Genomic DNA, 20,353 nt, shown 5'->3' with positions numbered 1-20,353 from the left:
TATACTTTTGTAGTTACCACTTCTTGCACTTTTCATCCTTCACGTAACTCTATATTTCCATCTGGTATTAGTTTCCTTCTGCCAAAAGGGCTCCTTTTATTGTTTTTTGTTTTGTTTTGGTTTTTAGTGTGAGTCTACTGGCGACGAATTCTTCAAGCTTCTGCCAATGTTAAAAAGTCTTTATTTTGCCTCCATTTTGTAAATATATTTTTCACTGGCTACGTAATTCTCTGTTGAAGATATTTTTCTTCAACTTTGAAAAATGTTGCCCCACCACCTTCTTGCTTGCATTGTGTTGAATCCTTAACTTTGTTCCTCAGTACGTCTGTCTTTATTTCCTCTGCCTACATTTCCATGTTTTCTTTATCATTGTTTCTGGACAATGTGATTATGATATGCCTTAATTTTGTTTCTTCAGTTAACAAATGTTTCTTGTGTTCACATTTTTATTATTTTGTTGAGTTTTATGAATCTGTGGATTTAGAATTTTTGTTAAGTGTGAAAACACTTTGGCCATCTTTTCTTCAAATAGTTTTCTTTTCTGTCCTTTCCTCTTTCTCCTGTTTTTCAGAACTTCCAGTTATACATATACGAGGCCACTTTACATTATGTTACAGCTCACTGATGTTCTTTTATTTTTTCCAGTGCATTTAATTTGAGTCATTTTTATTACTGACTTTAAGTTCACTCATTTTTCCTTCTACGATGTCTAATTGGCCATTTATCCCAGCCAGTGAATTTTTTTTATCTTAGACATTGTAGTTTTCATTTCTAGAGGTTTGATGTGAGTCTTTTTTCCTCATGTGTAGTGTTTTCTGCTCTTTTCATGCCTGGTAATTCGTGATTGGACTTCAGACAATATAAGTTTTATTCTTGGGTAATGGATATTTAGTCAGAAGAAGTTTAAACCTTTCCAGTCTTGCTTTTAAGGTTCGTTAGGCCAGATGACAGCAGCATTTACTCTAGAGCTACTTTGCTTTTGTTTGTTTGTTTGTTTCCATTACTGCAGAAAGATCCTTCTGCAGGACTTTCCCAATTCCTTTTTGAATTTTGAGGTTTTCCAGTCTGTCTGGTGGAAAGAGGCATTATTCCAAGCCCTATGCGACTGCCGGATACTCTCATTATTCCTTAAATGTTCCCTAAATGTTTGACAGTTAATGGTTTTGGTTTTGTTTTGTTTTGTTCTGTTTTCTGGGAGCTCACTTCCAATGTGAAAGGAGACTTTGCTTAGAAAGCTGCTTTCCCTGGGGGTTCTCAGCCTCCATTCCATGAGCTCCAGTCTTTTTGGTTTCCATGAAGCTTGATTGGGCTCTTTTAGATCTTGGTTTCTAAAGCTTTGAGTTATCACTTGAGTCAAATGAAACCAAAGAGGTAGACTGTCCATTATAAGATTTTTTAAAAGATTTTTTTCCTATTTAGATGATACAAAAAACAAACTCCCTGAAAGACATGGAAATTTTTAGGGAAAGATACACATATGCTGTCTATCACAGAGGAAACCAGGGCTGCTATTGTGTCCTCCATAGACCCTAGAGGTCAGCAATTTTGGAGTTCCACATACTAAATTCCCCAGTGTCCAAAGCAGAGTTGATCCCTGACTTAGAGGAACATGAAAAGTAATATTCAATTACATGGTGTCTGAGCAATGCCTCACAGCACCTGACACATCTCAAATCCCCCTGGATACCTTCTTCTGTAGACAGAAGCACCTTTATATTAGAATAAACTTTAGCTACACACTGTTCTGCTCTCTCAAGATGCTCAAGACAATTACATTTGGTTAATGGAAATATAGACACCCTTATCATTTTGACAATAGAACATTCACTTCTTTGAGCCTTATTACCGGGATAATTTGTTGCTGCCTTCCTAAAGGATATATTTATTAATTTCTCTATTCCACAAAAATATATCAAGCACGTGTAGTGAGCTAGGTACTTTTCTGGGGCAGGGTCAAAATAAAAACACAGTCCTTGTTTTCCAAACAATCTCTGTTGCTCAGTGGAACACCCTCTGTTAGAAAAGGCTTAAGGGAAACCTTGGCTGCAGGATGAAGGAAGACATTGGGTCATTTACTGATTAAACAAATGCCTAGTACTCGAGTATCTGCTTCACGGCAGGCACTGACCTCAGTCATGTGCAAGACATGGTCTCATTCTCCCATGGATGGTCTCAGTCTCCCATGAAAGTGGATGGCTTGGCCGGGCACAGTGGCTCATGCCTGTAATGTCAGCACCTTGGGAGGCCTAGGTGGGCTGATCATGAGATCAGGAGTTAGAGACCAGCCTGGCCAAAATGTTGAAACCCCATCTCTACTAAAAATACAAAAATTAGCCAGGCATGGTGGCGGGTGCCTGTAATCCCAACTACTCAAGAGGCTGAGGCAGGAGAATCACTTGAATCCGGGAGGCGGAGGTTGCAGTGAGCCGAGATTGCACCACTGCACTTCCGCCTAGGCAACAGAGTGAGACTCCATCTCAAAGAAAAAAAAAAGTAAAAGAAAGTGGATGGCTTTCAGCCCCTTCTTCCTGACCTTCATCCTCATGATTCTGGGGTATTTCATCATCCTCCCAATAGTTAGCAGCTCTTTCTGTTCTTAAACTTGCTGTCCTCACAACACACCAGATGGAGCTAATTTGACAAAGATTTATCACGGAAATGGGTGCACAGACACTGCCCTGACAGGTTGTACCAGATGAGGATGGCGACTACAAAATGAAAATGGCAGAACTGAAGTCTAATTCAGCTTTGTGTGAAATATTCCAATTTACCCCATTTACAATCTCTCATACAAGAGGCTGAACCAGAATATTAAAAACCTATCAACCTTGAAATAGTTGCTCCTAATCAAGTCAGGTAATGAATGACGAGAAAAGAAAATACTGGGATCGTTGGCTGTTTGTCACAAACAGTGAATTACTGAGCAAGAATGAGCCATGTACTAGCCACTAATTGTTAATCTGGCCTCTCTGATTGTTTTCATTTTAGGAAATCATGATGGCTAATTTGACTGATGGATTTTCACAGACTTAATTGACGTCAGAGTTCTCTTTGCTTGGTTTTTAGCCACGTATCCATTCTTTAGTGTATTCATAAGGGAGGTAGAAGTAATATACAAACACTGTGTCCTTAAGGAGCTTAGAACCAAGTAGGAGTGGGTGAGCAGAGTAAAATCCAGCTATGCAATCATCCATTTATTCAGCAGATGTTTGTTAAACACATAGGATATGTTAAGCATTGTGTAAAGTGCTGTGGGCATTCTGGTGAGTTCATCCAAGCCAAGTGCCTGGCCCATGGAAGATGCCAAATAAATATTCATCACATGAATGAATAAGTGAAGATACTTGAGATCAGAAGAGACTTTCACTTATTGAAGGTGTTTGCTATGAGTACAGATATTTTCATAAGAAAAGAAGTTTTGGAAAATGGAAGATGGGATTTGAGGAAAAGGAGTAAGTGCAGTTGGCCTGCAGTCTGGTTGTATGTAGGAAAATGGGAAAAATCAGTCTGGGATAAAAGGCAGGGGCTTCTTGCAGCAGGACGGAGTCCTTGGCTAGGGAACGTAGGCAAAGAGAAACCAACAGTGCCTTAAGCAGCTGAGGAAGGTGACCCAGTCACAGCAGCGCGAAAGTGTTTGTGCTTCCCGAAACATGTTGGCTGATATCAGAACAATCAGTCCCTTTAGAGAAACTCAACTCATTTCACAAAGCGAATTTTCTCCCTGGAACCGAAGGTTTTATCCAAGTTCAGAATGTAGTGTCTCAAAAAATGGAGCCAACACACCACAGTCTTGGTTCCATCAATTCCAGACTAGGTGGAAACTACTGCTTATTATATTTGACTTCAGGGGAATTTGGCTCAAATATCTGTGAGATCCTACAGTAGAAAATCTGTCCCTAATAAATCTACTTTCTCTTTAATTCAGAGTGAAACTGTTGGCCCTTATTCAGCCAGAATCCAATTCTGCAAATAGCACATTTCTCTCTAACTAGACAGTGTGGCCACTGTGCCAACTGTCCATTGCTGGCATGAAACACCAGTTTAACCAAAACAACCTCATCTAGACCACTCTGATATGGGATGAAGATGAACAGCCAACACATTGACTCTGTGATGAAAGGATCAGTGATACTCACTAAACAATTACAAAGCACTGATAGAACCTCCTGTTCTCATCATGAAGCCAATTTTATCTCTCTTCAGTAACTTCTACCGTTCTCTCTCCTATGCCTGTTGCCTTTATAGATCATGTTTTTACTATTACAGATTGATCTTTATGAGGCTACTCCACTGCAGCTGAGAATGCCATACCTTCTGGAATTTTTCCCTCTCTGTGGCATCAAAATTCCTCTAGGGAAAATGTTGAAAAAGGAAAGAACCATTCCTCTTTCACTAATCATGTGGAGGTAAGATCATTCTCAGGCATCACTAATCATGTGGAGGTAAGATCATTCTCAGGCAGCACTAATCATGTAGAGGTAAGATCATTCTCAGGCAGCTGGTAAAATCTGCAGCAACAATAAAGATGATTTGAGATTTGAACTGCTGTGCTGGTTAAATAACTCTAATGGAGACCACAGGAGTTGGCCATCTGAGCCAGTGCTGAGAATGCATCTCGGTTGCTGTTAATTTCCCAGGAGTTGGGAGAAACAGTAGGATATTGGAGCCTGTAGATGAATTCAACAGAAAACCCCTGGGTAGTTGCTGATGAAGATCAGAGATAGAGATTTCTGTGACTCTGAGGTCATCAGATCAATACAAATATAGAACGGTCTGGAAGTAGAGTTTTCTTGGAAACGGGGATGGGGATAGAGGACTTATCCCTCCACTGCATTTCCACAGCAAGCACACCATGTTCGCTTAAGTTGTGTGTTTATTTGGGCATGTCCTGGAGGGGCTGATCAAGATTATAGAAGGACCAGCCAATCTTGACGCCTTCAAGGCCGCTCTCCAACCAGGACTTCCAACTCTCTTGTTCAAGGGCTTTCCACTAAAAGAGTCCTTTATTCTTCAGAGGTCTCCAACTCATATTGGCCTTATCCTCTATCGCTTTATCCTAGCTTGGATTTCATGCTGCTTCATTAGAAGCTCTCCTTGCAGATAGTTTTGGCATCCTTTCCCTTCCTTCTTTGACAATTGGGACAGAATCCTACTCTGAATGATTAAATCAACCATCACTCTCATCCATGACTATGCCTAAAACACAGACATTTGCTGGTCGTTTGCTTTAGATTCATGGTAGGAAACCTTGGCTGGAGCCTTGGGTTAGTTCTCAATGAGCTCAATCACTCACTCAGCCTTTGACACAACTATTTCCTCTCCTTGCTTCTCTTCTTCAACCACACTGTCAAACATCTGATAGTCTCAACTCATAGAATCCTCCAGACAGAACTCCTGCATCTTTCTTGGTCACATTTAGATCTTCTGTGTCTCCTCCTACCCAGTTATTACAAAGTAAAAAGTGTCCCTCCACCTTGCAAGGACTTCACTTATTAGGGTGTCTCTTCTCTATGCTAACAATAATCTCTCTCTATGTGGTCTTTTCTCCACAAAACGTACTCTATTAAGACCCTTCTGGAGGAGGAGGAAGAGAAAGAGGAGGAGGAGAAAAAGGAGGAGAAGAAAGAGGAGGAGGAGAAAGAGGAGGAGGAGGAGAAGGATATTCATCTTATATCCCTCTTAGCTTCCTTCACACCAGCTGGTAAAGAGAGTTGCCTATACACTCTTCCTCCAACCTTTCATCATATGGTTTCTCCTTAAGACCTTCTCTTTTGGATTCTGCCCCAGAATCTCTCCAAAAAGACTCTTAATAAAGTTACCAAAAGCACAGGTGCCCATTCCTTTTTCCTCTATCTACTTTTTCTTGGGTGCAAACACCATCTTCTTGGATTTTTCTTCTTATACTCTTGTTCCTCCTTCTGTAGCATTGTCATAAGCTTCTGCAGCTCTGATTTCTAAGCACTAGCCTTCTCAGGGTGTACCCCTTTCTTTTTAACTATATATCCCTCCTCAGTGATCTCATCCCATGGCCTTAAAAAGCATCCTTGCAATTAAATTCATATTTTTATTTCTGCCAAAAAGCTCTCTTTCCTGAATAGCTCCAGACATATGTCACAACCTGCTACCTCGTGGGCAGGTCACACTCAAGACTGAGATGTTGATCTTTGTCCTTCCTTTCACCCACTCCTCCCACACTCCATCTTCTACACTGTAGTGACATAATCATATGCCAAATTCTCAAGCCAACAGCCCAGAGTCATCCTGAAACTTACCTTCTCCCTCCCTCCCAGAGCATTCACAACCCAACCCTCCAGCAACCTGGTCAATTCTACTTCCACGAGACACTCTCATCTGCATCACTTTGCTTACGACCGCCACCTTAGATCAAGCCATCTCCCTCACTCACTCAGACTCCTGAAAATGCTTCCTCGGCATTCTCTCTGTTTCCATATTTGCTTTCTGATCTATAATATGCCCAGCAACCCATATGAACATTTTAATGAAAAAAATTCTTTATTCTTCACCTTCAGTTTTGCAGTGACACCCCATTGCACTTCAGATAAGATTCAAACTTTTCCTCATGACCTACAAGGTCATGGTTGACTCCATTCTCTCTGTTCAGCCACACTTCCTTTTGCCTACTGTGATTTGTGGCCCTGGACTCACCAATTCCATGAATGTCCACACTTCTTTCCCACCCCACGGCAGCTCCTCTCTTTGTCATCTTCACAAGATTGGCTTCTTGCACTCATTCTCATGCTACTCCCGGCTCCTCTGGGTCATCTTCTTAGGGCTGCCCTATCAGTTAGGTTGCTTCTATTATGCCTTTAACTGCTATGCCGTTTTCCTTTTTTATTTAGAGTCCTTTCAGAATTTACTATTGTGCATTTAATTGTGTGCCTATTTGCTTAGTCCAATGCTCCAATTAGACAGTAGCATCATAGCATCATTGGGGAGAGACCAAATCCACTTATTAGCCTTGGCATCTCCAGCAATTGGCTTGGTGCCAGCACTGAGTGGTTGAGAATATCTGAGCATATTAGGAGAGTGAGTTCAACTTCCTGTTTTTTCTATCCAATCACCATTGCTTTCTTCTCACTGTTTTCGTGCCTTACTTAGTGATTCCTTGAATCGATTCCTTGCATCCCACCGCTCTCTCCATCTGGAATTTCCTCCTTGAATTCTCCCAAATGCCCAAATGACATCCCACTTAAGGCTCAGCCAAAAATCCGCCTCCTCCAGAAGGTGCTTTAGATCCACACAGCACTTGACTCAGTCCCTCTGTGCATTTCTGAGCAAGCAGCCCACTTGAACTTCCCAGTGTTGAGTGGGTACCCATCTCCTTTGTGTTGAGTGGGCACCCATCCCCCTTGTGTTGAGCGGGCACCCGTCCCCCTTGTGTTGAGCAGGCACCCATCCCCATCTCCCTTGTGTGGAGTGGGTATCCATCTCCCCTGTAGGACCAAGGCTCTTGCAGGCAGAGACTGGGCCATGCATTCTTCAGCACCCCAGAGGTCCTTAGTTCTATTAGTTGCCCAAAGGTGTGTTGAGAGAAACTCTTATTCCCTGTTCCTCTTTCTTTGTAGTAGAATGCAACAGAGCAAAGAATATTTCACATAAGACAGCTTCCATGGTGTCCCAGATAAAGACTCTGTCTTATCTCTTTCAATTTAAACTAATATTGGGTTTTGGCAGGTCAGAAACTCGGTCTGTATCTTATCTTATATCTTTCCTGGTATTCAACATTTACAAAGGTCCCAAAGGCAAACGAAACAGGCACAACAAAAGTTGTATTTTCAGGAGCCAATTATTGAATATCAGCCTAGAACCTTCCTCTGGCTTCTTTACTCATCATCAAGGAAGCACTGACCTGGACGCTGGGAAATCAAAGATGAGCAAGATACAACTCAATCCTGAAGACACGTTGGCAAAAGACCCAAGCCAAAAGCCAGAGATCACAGCAGGCACGCTGCTCCCATTCAGAAGAGAACCACGTCTGTGCAGGTGCATGGACACCTGCACATTTAGGGATGCTGTGGGAAGATGGTGCGGCCACAGAACCAAGGACATTTCACCTTCTGCCCTGTAATGGGTGCGTTAGATTAAATGGTAGACAAATGTATTTTCTTTGTTTTTGTTTTTTTGCTTTTTCTTGCTGTTGTTGTTGTTGTTGTTGTTGTCTGAGACAGTCTTACTCTGTCACCCAGGCTAGAGTGCAATGGCATGATCTCGGCTCACTGAAACTTCCACCCTCCAGGTTCAAGCAATTCTCATGTCTCAGCCTTCCAAGTAGCTGGGATTATAGGCATCTGCCACCACAGCTGACTAATTTTTGTATTTTTGTAGACATGGGGTTTCGCCATGTTGCCAGCCTGGTTTCAAACTCCTGACCTCAAGTGATCCACCCGCGTTGGCCTCCCAGAGTGCTGGGATTATAGGCATAAGCCCGGCCGGCAAATGCATTTTTTAATTAGCCAAACAGGCTAGTCTTGTTCAGAAGACAGTGTCTGTTGGAAATGGTATGACCCTGGAGACTGAATGAAAAACTAACCCCTCAGGTGTTCCAGGTTCAAATCTCATTATCGCCACGTTGGCCTTGTGAGAAATGTTTCATCACTATGGTGGCCTGGTTTTGACACATGGAAAGTATAATAGGGGAATGATGTCCTATTGGAACGGGTCAAGGTGAGAGGGTTGGAGTTTTCAAGTCACTGAAATTGTTTAAAATGTCCACCTGTTCCTATTCAAATAACATATTTGCCTATTTCCTATTCTTTTCAACATTTCTACAAAGTCATGATCAGATGTTTGGAAAAAATATGTACATACAAATATATGTATGATATATATGTGAATCTGTATTTATATACTTTATTCTAAAGTATATCCCCAGCACTTACAAATATTTGTTTTCAGTAAAAGTGAAATCCAGAACTGCGAAAACTCATTAATCCTCTTCGAATTCCTCACGGAGATCTACTTCTGTGCCTGCCCTGCTGGCCCACAGCTCCCTGTGCAAGACATTGTGCGTCGTTAACTTGACCTTGAATGCAAACTCACCAGCGACACAGGAGAGCAGGGCTGCACCCCTTTGTGGCTGTGAACTCACGTTGCCATAGTGTCAGGGAGCACATCTGTTTCCAGCTGAGCTGCTTTTGTTTAAGCTTCAACTCTTTCCTTTTTCTTACTTGAAAACAGTTTACCAGGAGGCAAAATGATTCAAAGTAACATCTGGGTCCCTCTTGGCATGTGCGTGGTAATTCCCTTCCTTCCATCCTGTAATTAAGTCAATTAGGTTTCTAAGTCTTCTATGAGGGGATTTCCAGGAATCTTTTCTCAGTGACACACACACCACTCTTCAAATATGATCAGCCCCTCGGAGCACCACCTCCTACTCTCCTGCCTTCTTTCTGTAGAACAAAACATAAAGCAAAACAAAGCAGCTGAGAGTCCCTCCAAATGTTGACCAGTAAAGATGACAGACAAAGCACACGCTCTCCGGTCCCAGCTCTGGATAGAGAGATCGTCGGCCTGTGCATGGCCAACTGTTCTTCCAGTTCTGGTCAATCTACAAAGGCTGTTTCCTGGATACTGTTTATTAACTGAAATCTTGGCAGACTTAAACTATTGCTCCAGAGGAGTGGCTGAGTTTTTGGTGCCACATCCCCCAAAATATCAGGGAATAAGAGAATACAGTTGAAGTACTTCTTGGCATGTGTGCACACCAGAAAGCAAACAGACAAGTGAAGTTTGTCTTGCTTGCTTTTTTTAATGAAAACTGGAACTGCAGCCATGGTTGATTCCAAAGACTCCAGCATGTTTGATAAGCTTCGTGCCTCTTATTATTTGGGACGGCTCCAGCTACATTTAAAAAACTCTGCCTTAACATCTTAAATTTCATTTCTCCAAACACTCATTTCCTGAAATGCTAAAGAGTGTTCTTCAAGGAAATGATTCATAACTTCCTATTAGTTGTGTGGACATCAGTAGCCTTTCTAATAAAAGAGCCTGTCCTCTCAAATAGCACCACCAAGACCTATCTATCAATCCGGAAGTGCACTTACCCAGACAGGGAGACAGAAGGAAGTACCACCGTGATGTTCTGCCGTGAACTCACTTGGAATTCCAAACTGTTACCCATTTATGCCTTGTGTTCCATTATTGGAACGCTAAGCATGTGTGAGTTATTTATATCCTATGGCTCAAGGTCATCACCAAGGTCTGATTGCAAAAATTCAAAAAATTACAACCTCAGGCGCAAATGGGTTAAATCAAGAGAATATTGGACGTGCATGCACATGCGCACACACCACACATATGCACACTCACACATGCTATGTTTTGGATTTAAAATAATTAAGCTCAGATTGATTTATTCACCAACCTAATCAATTCCAAATCCCTGTCAGACCTGGGTCATTTAGAAAATTAAAGTCAAGTGTGGTGATACCATTCAAAAATCAGAATAGAAAATTATTTCTTTCAAGAGTCAAACTTCTGGCTGGGTGCCGTTGCTCACGCCTGTAATCCCAGCACTTTGGGAGACCGAGGCAGGCAGATCACTTGAGGCCAGGCATTCTAGGCCAGCCTGGCCAACATGGCAAAACCCTGTGTCTATTAAAAATACAAAAATTAGCCGGGTGTGGTGGTGCACACCTGTAATTCCAGCTACTCTGGAGGCAGGGGTAGGAAAATCACTTGATCCCGGGAAGTGGAGGTTGCAGTGAGCTGAGATCGTGCCACTGCACTTAAGCCTGGGCAATAGAGCAAGAGTTTGTCTCAAAAAAAAAAAAAAAAAAACCAAACTTATGTTTTCATCAATGGCAAAGCCAAGTAGAGAAAGAAGAATGAATGCAGGAGCAAAGCTGTAGTGGGAGAAAAAAGCAAAATGAATTTTCTGCTTCTGCCAGGTAGCTTTAGCTGAGAATTCTGATTAACGTGAGTCTTTAGTAAATTTAAGAATCATGTTGGCTTGTAGGTTTGTAGTATTGAAATTTCAATTGGTGATGACATTTGCTGAAATAATAAACACAAATAACTCTCAACCTAAATCACTCCCTTCAGATTTGACAATTCGTCCTGAGATTTGTGTTAATTACAAACAGAGAATCCAGGACATTTTTTTAAAATACCGTAGAGGATTCCATAGGTATCTGTGTAATTTAATGAAGTATTTCAACAAGTATTTGTAAGGCTTATTATTTGTGAATCATTATCATAAGCACTGAATTCATTCATCTATCCACCCATTCATTTAAATAGTAAAAAGTCAACTGAGTACCCACATGTGCCAGTCACCGTTGTAGGCCTTGGAGATGGAGCTGTGCATAGAGGATCAATGAGTCCCATAAATGACCGCTTTGTTCTCTGACCAACATTGGAACCACAGAGCTATAGAAACAGGATTGAACAGATGGAGATCGAAACATCAGCATCCTTGCTGAGAAAGGCTGGACTACAGGTATGTGGCAATATGGGTTTTATAACACAGAACACAGAATTAGGCAGACTCGTACTTTCAGTTTCAGGACAGAGCCCTTACAGTGAGATTGGACAGGCAGGCTGACCTCAAGGAGCAGCTGTGAGGCCAGTTCCTATCCAAACTCACCCACCCAAGAAGTCACCCAACATGGAACTGAGGGGCAGAGCCCAGGGTGTCATCCTGTTGGCTTTCTCTTCACAAAGAAACCTAAAGGCCAGAGAGATTCCCTAACCTCCCGTCTATTCAGTGAACAAAACAGGCAGGAGTTGACTGAATTCCTAGGGAGTTAGGATTCCAGCGGCAGAATGAGCAGACAATGAACAAGCGAATAGATGAAGGAGCTGGGCAACGTGCGTACAGGAGACTGAACAGGGCACCGTGGGAGGGAGGTGGCATACGGAGGGGGTACAGCTATGGACAAGGCAGCTGTGGGCCTGCCCTATGAAGTCCCCATTGCAATAGAGCAGACAGACATTGAGTGCAGTGCAGGTGGCTACCTCTTTACGGCCAAGGTACGTGTTGTAAGGGAAAACCACATGCTGCTAAGTGACCCCGTAACAGGACAAAGGCAGTCGGTGGGGAAGACACAGACAGTGTCCAGGAGCCCCGCTGGCTTGAGAGGCAACTTCTCTTCTCATCTCCCCAACCTGGGCTTGGTCATCTCCTTCAAATGCATGGTTCACCACATGGAACCATCATTTTAAAAGATGCCTTCCAAAGAGGTAGTATTCTAGAAAGAGTAGGAATTTTTCAACTTTTTGAATGTTTGCAATTGGGCCTTGGTAGTGACTTTGAGCAGTAGGATGTAAATAACTCCCACATGCTTAGCGTTCCAATAATGGAACATTAGATATAAATGGCTACAAGTTCGGAATTCCAAGTGAATTCATGACAGAAGGTTAGAAGTCAGTCTTTTTGAGATCAGCCCATGTGAAGCTGACAACTGAGCTATTCATGCTGCCCCAATATGGCTCCGCCCACAGACACCCGACAATTTAGAACAAACCATTAATCCCACTATTCTTCCCAGACCACCACAAGCTGGGGAGCACATGGGGGAGAGAAGCGGGGCAGAGAGCTCCACTTACTAAACCTAAAGGTGGCTCAGGGAATTTGCAAACTTTTGAATCCCCCTTGCTCCATCACATAAGAGAATTCCAACTGCAGAGGAACTTTTCCTCCCCGGAGGAGATTCGGAGACAGGTGCAAGTCATTGCCAATAGCACAGGCACGGTGTGTGATGAATTTTCCAGCTAATGTAAGAGCTGTGTCCTCAGCAATCTCTCCCTGGACATTTTCTTTTCCTCCAGACGCCCTAAGCCCTTAAGCATGAGTTGTTTTCTTTTTTTTTTCTTTTTTTGAGACGGAGTCTTGCTCTGTCGCCCAGGCTGGAGAGCAGTGGCCGGATCTCAGCTCACTGCAAGCTCCGCCTCCCGGGTTCACGCCATTCTCCTGCCTCAGCCTCCCGAGTAGCTGGGACTACAGGCGCCGCCACCTCGCCCGGCTAGTTTTTTTTGTATTTTTAGTAGAGACAGGGTTTCACCGTGTTAGCCAGGATGGTCTCGATCTCCTGACCTCGTGATCCGCCCGTCTCGGCCTCCCAAAGTGCTGGGATTACAGGCTTGAGCCACCGCGCCCGGCCGCCATGAGTTGTTTTCAATCATGGGTCTGCAATTGGCTTGTGCCTCCAAACAGCTCTCCTTGTTTGCCTGGTGTAAGGGAGATTTGCGAACGCCTTTCTCCCTTACTGGTTAAACTCCAAGGCCGCACAGCACAGCATGAGAGCAGGGTGCTTTGGGGATGATTCTGTCTCTCCAGCAGGAGCAGGTGAAAGCCCCCTGCTGCCTGCACAGCAGAGCAGCTCCTCCTCCCAGACCCCGCTCTTCTCAGCTACTCAGTTCCCGCAAAGGAGGTAGGAAAGATTCTTTTCCTCGTTGTTCAGTTGTTCAATTCACAGATGTTTGCTGGATGCATCATGTTTCTTTTTTCCTTTTTCTTTTTTCTTTCTTGTTTTTTTGAGATGGAGTCTCGCTGTGTCACCCAGACTGGAGCGCAGTGGTGTTGTATCTGCTCACTGCGACCTCTGCCTCCTGGATTCAATTAATTCTTGTGCCCCAGCCTCCTGAGTAGCTGGGATTAGAGGTGCATGCCACCATGCCTGGCTAATTTTTGTGTTTTTTAGTAGAGACGGACTTTTGCCATGTTGGCCAGGCTAGTCTCAAACTCCTGACTTCAAGTGATCCACCCACCTTGGCCTCCCAAAGTGCTGAGATTACAGGCATGAGCCACCGCACCTGGCTGGGTGTACCGTTTTTCTGATGCTGCTGTAACAAGTTACCACAAACTTGGTGACCTAAAACTACATAAATACATCATCTTATAGACCTTGAGGCCAGACATCCAAAATAAGACTTGTGGGGCTACATCTGGGAAATGTATGGGTTCCTCCAGAGGCTCTGGGAAGAATCCATGTCCTGGCCCTTTCCAGCCTCTGGAACCTCCTGAATCCCTGGGTTTGTGGCCCTTTCTCACATCACTCCCACCTCTTGCTTCTGTCGTAGCCATTCCTGCTTCATCTCTATTGTCAAATGTCTCTCTTCTTCCTTCTTACAAGGACCCTTGTAATGATGCCAAGTCCCACTTGGATCCTCTGGGATGATCTCCTCAACTTAATCACATCCGCATAGTCCCCCTGGCCATATCAGGTCACATATTTACAGTTCCAGGGATTAGGCCCTAACATCCTAGAGGACCATCATTCAGCGGACCACCCTGGATGTGGTGGACACCGCATACCTTGAGCGCACCGCACCTGAACCCCCTCCCTAGGGTTGTAGAAATGCCCACCTAGGAATGCAGAGCTAGTCACTTACTCTAGAGACAGAAAATTCCAGATGGCCTGGGACTTGTTTCCCTCCTCTTCTGCCTCTAGGACTGAAGCAAGTGACTCAGGCTCTGGCAGCCAGATGCACACTCTGCAGGTTTTGCTTTGGCAGCCGATGGTGAAAAGACACAGGGAAGCGGAAAATTTAGCCTAGCAAGGGTGGGCAGAAGCTACCACACTGCACTTGAAGCAGTCTTGGTGGCAGGGGTCCTAACAGCACAGCCACGGAACAGGGTTGAAGTATCAGTGGAACGCGACTAATTCTGGGGTGTCATTTTGCTGCGTAGCTCACAAAACCTGGCTCTCCCAGATATTTGGTGGGTAATCAGTGTCCTTGGATAAATTTATTTTCTATTTAAGTTGACCAAAGCCTTTTTCCTGTTGCTTGCAATTGACAAACTAGGCTAGGTAGATTGTTCCTATGGCCCCAGAATTGTTGCTAAGTCCCCCAAACTGAATAAAGGTTCCAGGCCCTCACCAGAAGCAGATGCTGGTTCCACACCTCTTGCACAACCTGCAGAACTGTGAGCACATGTAAAGAGAGCATGATGTTCTCTTCAGACTTGAGCACATCCAAAGAGAACTCCTGGGAAGCCATAAGGACACATCACCTGAGCCTCCTGAGGCAGCTGGAACATTTCCCATGAGCTGCCCTGCCAACCCCTCTTCCCAAGCCTGCACAGAACCTGAGAAGGAAAGAGAGTGAGAAGCATCAGGACTGGCAGACTGGGGATTGTGGAGGAAAAACATGGGGTTATGGTAAGAGGTCATTTCCTTCTTTATGAGGGATGGGAGCTTCACTCCTTTCTATCCCAAATCACCTAGAGAGAGAGTGTGTGTGTGTGTGGGGGGGGGGGCGCTGCTTATATGGTTTGGATATTTGTACCCTCCAAATCTTATGTTGTATTGTGGTCCCCATTGTTGGAGGTGGGGGCCTGGGGGAGGTGTTTGGGTCATGGGGCAAATCCCTCATGAATAGCTTGGTGCCATTGTCATGGTAATGAGTGAGTTCTCACCCTAATCTTTCACAAGAGAGCCAGTTGCTTAAAAGAGCATGCACCTTCCTTCCATCTCTCTCTTGCTCCTCCTTTCACCACCCGACGTGCCAACTCTCTTTCTCCTTCCATCATAATTGGAAGCTTCCTGAGGCTCTCACCAGATGCAGATGCTGGTGCCATATTTCATGTACAACCTGCAGAACCGCGAGTCAAATAAACACTTTTTCTTTATAAGTTTCCCAGCCTTGGGTATTCCTTTAGAGCAATGCCAAATGGACCAAGACAGGGTTCTAAAAGAATCACTTACAGATAGGATGGCTGCACATCTTGGCTCACTTGGGGCAGATTCACCTATTGTCTCAGAGTCATTTCTAGTAGCATCTCCTCTCACTCTCATAAGTGTCTAGGTTTGGCCAATCAATTCTGTGGTCACCGATTTACTGAGCACTCATTTCCAGTAAGACTTGCAGACCCACTCTAATGCTGGGGGATAATTATAAGAGGGTTCTTGTGAGAAAATGACATGGATCTCTTGAATTTGGGAGGGGATAGATATTTGCCTATTTTATACCTGATGGCAAAGAGCTTGCTGAAATACCAGCTCCAGCAGGACAAGATGAAAGTGGTGTGTACTGGGTTTGGAAAGGAAGACGGAGAAACTCCCACCTTACCCTGATCCTCCACAACTCTTAGAGTTCACAGAGAAATCTGGGATTCTCTTGGCTTCATAAGAAGAATTAAGCAGGTTAGAGGAGGATGCAGGAGTTACAGGGATGCGGTGAAGATGCTGCAGGTGGAGAAGAGTGGGATGTGGAGACCTGCAGCCCACTGAGTCATGCTCGGTGATGGAGGCTCCTGCCGTAAGAAGGAGCATCACACCATGAGAGAAAACCACACTCAGCCTCTGCACAGAGACACTGATCGGCAGAGACTGTAACCCAACTGAGCCACTTCAGGACAAAGGACAGCTCATCATTACCAAGAGCTGCTCCTTGCATAATTTGACCATTGTTTTCTCTCTTCAATCCCTGACACCAGCGGTGTTACCAAGCTTGTCCAACCCACCTTATTGTGTTGTCGTTGCTGCTGTTGTTCTGTTTTATTTTGTTTGAGGCTTTTAGTAGCCTGAAGCGGAGGTGTTTTAGTTTCTGTCTCTAGTGATAAGCAGAAAAGAGGGATGAAAAGGGGCATTACTAGCCCAGCCAGAAACAGAAACTAAGAACCCATGCCTGTATTCTTTCCCTTGGGCATCCCTGTTCTATACTAGGAAAGGGTGGAGGGGACAGGAGTGACCTACTGTTTCCTCACCCCCTCTTCGCCTCATGGACACACACACAACCATATCCAAGTTCTTTAGCTGAGGGTTTGGGCCACACAGGGTCAAGAAAAGTATTGAAACATTCACAGAATTAGAACTTTAAACAGAACTGGACTGATTTGAATAACCAGCAGCAACCAAGACAGTCTTAAGTAACAGGAAAGGAGGGCTTAACATAGCCTGGTTAGTGAAAGAGATTGAGAAACAAATTTCCACGGAGTTGAGACTGTTCCATAAACCAGGTTCAAGTTCAGGACAAACATCTTTTATTTTCACTTGTCCAGCATTCTCTCCCCCCTAATTTGCCTTTGGGAAAATACGCATTCTCCATTCCCAGTTTCTGCCGTGGAGGAGGGGCTGCCCATTGTGCACCTTCCGCCCATTCATCTTCCTCATCCCCAATCCAGGAGGAGACATGTGAGTCAGGCCTTGCCAAGCAAGAGTGATTATCAGCTAGCCCGGCTTCTGTGGTGACTCTGTTGGAAAAAGAGGTTGTCTTTCCACTGTGGTTACTTAGCTGGTGGAACTGCCAGCCTGGAACTCATGATCACTATCTGGCCCCTGACAAGAGAAGAGCTCATGCCAACACGGTGAAAAGGGGGCCAAGAGACACAGAGCACCTGGACACCACTGTGCCTGAAGCTAGATACCCCTGAGTTTTTTAGTTTCATGAACCAATCCATTCCCTTCAATGGTTAAGACGCTTTGAAATGGATTTGTCACTTTCACTGAAAAATATTTTTCTGATGCAGATGTTCGAGTCAGTGGAAAAGGACGGTGTATCAGTCAGATTCTAGCAGGAAACAAAATACAGGAGATAGATGAAGTTAAGGGAGCCAACAAGAGATAGTAAGGCACCCAGGCAAGTGTGGGAAGGCTTTACCATCCCTAGGCTTGTGCTGTTGGAGTCCCATGAGAGCAGAAATTCTGAAAAATGGGTCACCTGCTAGAAGTCACAGCCACTTCCATAACTGTGCTGAGTAGGGACCTCCTGGCTTTTGACCTCCTGCAAGTTCTTTCCATTAGCCAATCTCAGAGGGAGGGAAGTCAGGGTGATGCAAAAAGTAGAGAGGGCGTCTCCACGGCATTGTGCAGAGGCAAGCAAAGAGTAGAGTTTGTGGGAAGACAAGGGGAAAATGCAGACTCACAAGCTGAGGATGCTTCTAATCTCCCAGCAGTATCCCTGTTCAGACAAACAGCAGGCATGGGGAGCCTCACATTGTCCGGTCATTTTTAGCCTACAATGAATGCCCCATGGAAATCAAATGGCACATTGACATCACAGAGAGCAGGAATGAACGCCGACACTGTTTATCCTTGGTCATTCCCGTCTAGTTCAAGGCTGTTTTCCTCACGGTATTGTGTCCATTGTTCCATGGCTGGTGTGTCCTTCCTCCTTTCCCTGAATTCCACGCTTTATTCAAGACCTAAAGCTTCATCTTGTTTGTGAATCTGCTCCTGACCTTCCCAACCTGTGGCGCCCACACCACCTTAACCTCACTGCCATTGATAGCACTTTTCTGATCATGGGGACACTGAGTCAGGGCTAATGCCTCTGATTCACTCATTTGAGTCGCGATTTTTCTAGCCTCCTTGGTTAGGGCTCGCATCGCATGAGGAAGGGCTGGGTCTTATGCTCGTTGCACTCAGGGTTTCCACCCCATTCTCCCTTCATCACCTGCCGTCCCCCTCACTCATCCCTGCCAATGTGCCATACACCAGTATGTAAATGGTAGGCACCTAATGCATATTTATGAGCTGGGGTGTTTGGGGAGGGGAGATTGTTTTTGTTTGGCTAAATCTAGAATACTAGAACCACAATGTCTAAAAAATATATTTTCAAAGAGAATTGGGCAGCTTTGAACAAGGTAAAACGAATGAACCAACACAAGAAGAACTGTTCCAAGACCCATGTTCCCAGTTAGCTTAGGGCATGGGAGATGGGGTACACAAGAGATCTAAAGCTTCAGGAAAACTCATCCACTCAGCATCCTGTGCCCCCTTAAAATCTTATCAAGGTGATTTTATCCATGCTGTTGTCTATGCTTGCCACTCAAAGTTAATCAACCTTAAAGTCTTTGGAATGAAAAGTTGCATTGCATTTCTTACCTGCTGTGAAAAGCACAGATTCCTTTTGGGAGACTTGATCTTGGTTCCTGCCATCATCATCTCATGGCCCATGGTGGAGGAAGGGAGCCCTTGATGGGCCAGTTGCTGCCTTTCTACACAGAGATTCCAGTACTGCCCATGAGGGCCCCCCCTGCACCACACGAGCCACCTGCAGAGAAGAAGCCCTGATGACCTGGGCTTGAGAGAGCAAGGGAGAACCTGCACCATGGATGCACTGTGTCAGTTCACGCTGCAGGAAGGCACTGACCCTCCCCACACAGTCAAAGACTTGGTTAATTTCTCAGAAGACCTCTCATTTTCTACCCACTGATTTCAGAGTTTTCTCCTGGAATTGCAAATCATGGCTCTTGAAGGCCACTGGCTTGATAGGCCGGTTACACTGAAATTGGACAATATTGCTGTATCCTACGCTGGTGCAGGCCAGGGCCTACGGGGGGCCTCTGGGTGGGAATAAAATGCATTACCTTCAAAAGCTATTTACTTCCTTCACCTGCAGCTCAATCTAATGCCACCCTCTTGTTTGCAGAAATGTCATAAATAACAATACGATTCCCAGGCAAGAATACTTCTAGCAAGTTTGTATTAAATGTTTACAAAGTATGTTTTAAAATTTGCAGAATCCGAAAAACTAAATCCAAATTTAAAATAATAATAAATGGGGAACACTGTACATAACCCAACTTGCATTCTGTTGCAGTTCACCTTGGAGGACAAGGATGTTGCTTGAGGAAGGTGGTTCTCAGTAACGAGAGAGGCACCAAAGTGAACATGTCACAGTAGAGCTTCAATGGGGAAATTAAAAACATGTCACAAAGAATATGCAGAGCTGCTCTGAATACTTCCAGAATGAACAGACCACAGATGATGTCTCTGCAAAAGTACTTTCCCCACCTATTCAGCTGAGTCCAGTTAACCAGACCTACTCAGTTTAAATGCAAAGGAGGCATTAGGGCAACAAAATAGGCTGATCTGATGACTCACCTCTGAATCTGCGAGCTCGGACTTCAGAAAGGGACAGTTCACAGTTTACACATATCCAGAGAAAAAGAGTGATTTCTCACTATTTCAAAGTCAGCAAGAGGCAGACTTCCTCCTGGCCACATGGCTCCAAACACTTGTGTACACACCTCTTGGGAAGACATCACCTCCATGCTGGGTTAATTTCCTGAGCTCTATGGGGACAGCACGTCTGGTTCCAGCCTCCCTAGCTTGGCTTAATTTTATTTGTTTCTCCCTCAAAAAAAGAGCTTTGCTCTTTGCCCACCTGTAAATAATATACTGTCAGGTCTTTAATGATTAGGGGGTTGGGTGAACTGCTCTTCAATGCAAAATGAAAGAGTGAGGCCCACGTGGCCCTGTGTCCACTCCACTCCAAATTCCACCTGAATGTGGATATGCAAAAGGAAGAGAAAGTAGCTGGTGCTCCAGAACTTGCTTGTGCCAACCACAAGCATCTCCTGGTTTGTACACTCATAATCCCAGGGACTCTCAGCTGCAATGGCATGAGATTAGATGTGTGACTTATTGTAAGAGATTCCACA

Source organism: Trachypithecus francoisi, unplaced genomic scaffold, assembly GCF_009764315.1.
Source record: "Trachypithecus francoisi isolate TF-2019V2 unplaced genomic scaffold, Tfra_2.0 Lachesis_group12, whole genome shotgun sequence".
Classification (NCBI taxonomy): Eukaryota; Metazoa; Chordata; class Mammalia; order Primates; family Cercopithecidae; genus Trachypithecus; species Trachypithecus francoisi.
This window is presented reverse-complemented; position numbering follows the sequence as displayed.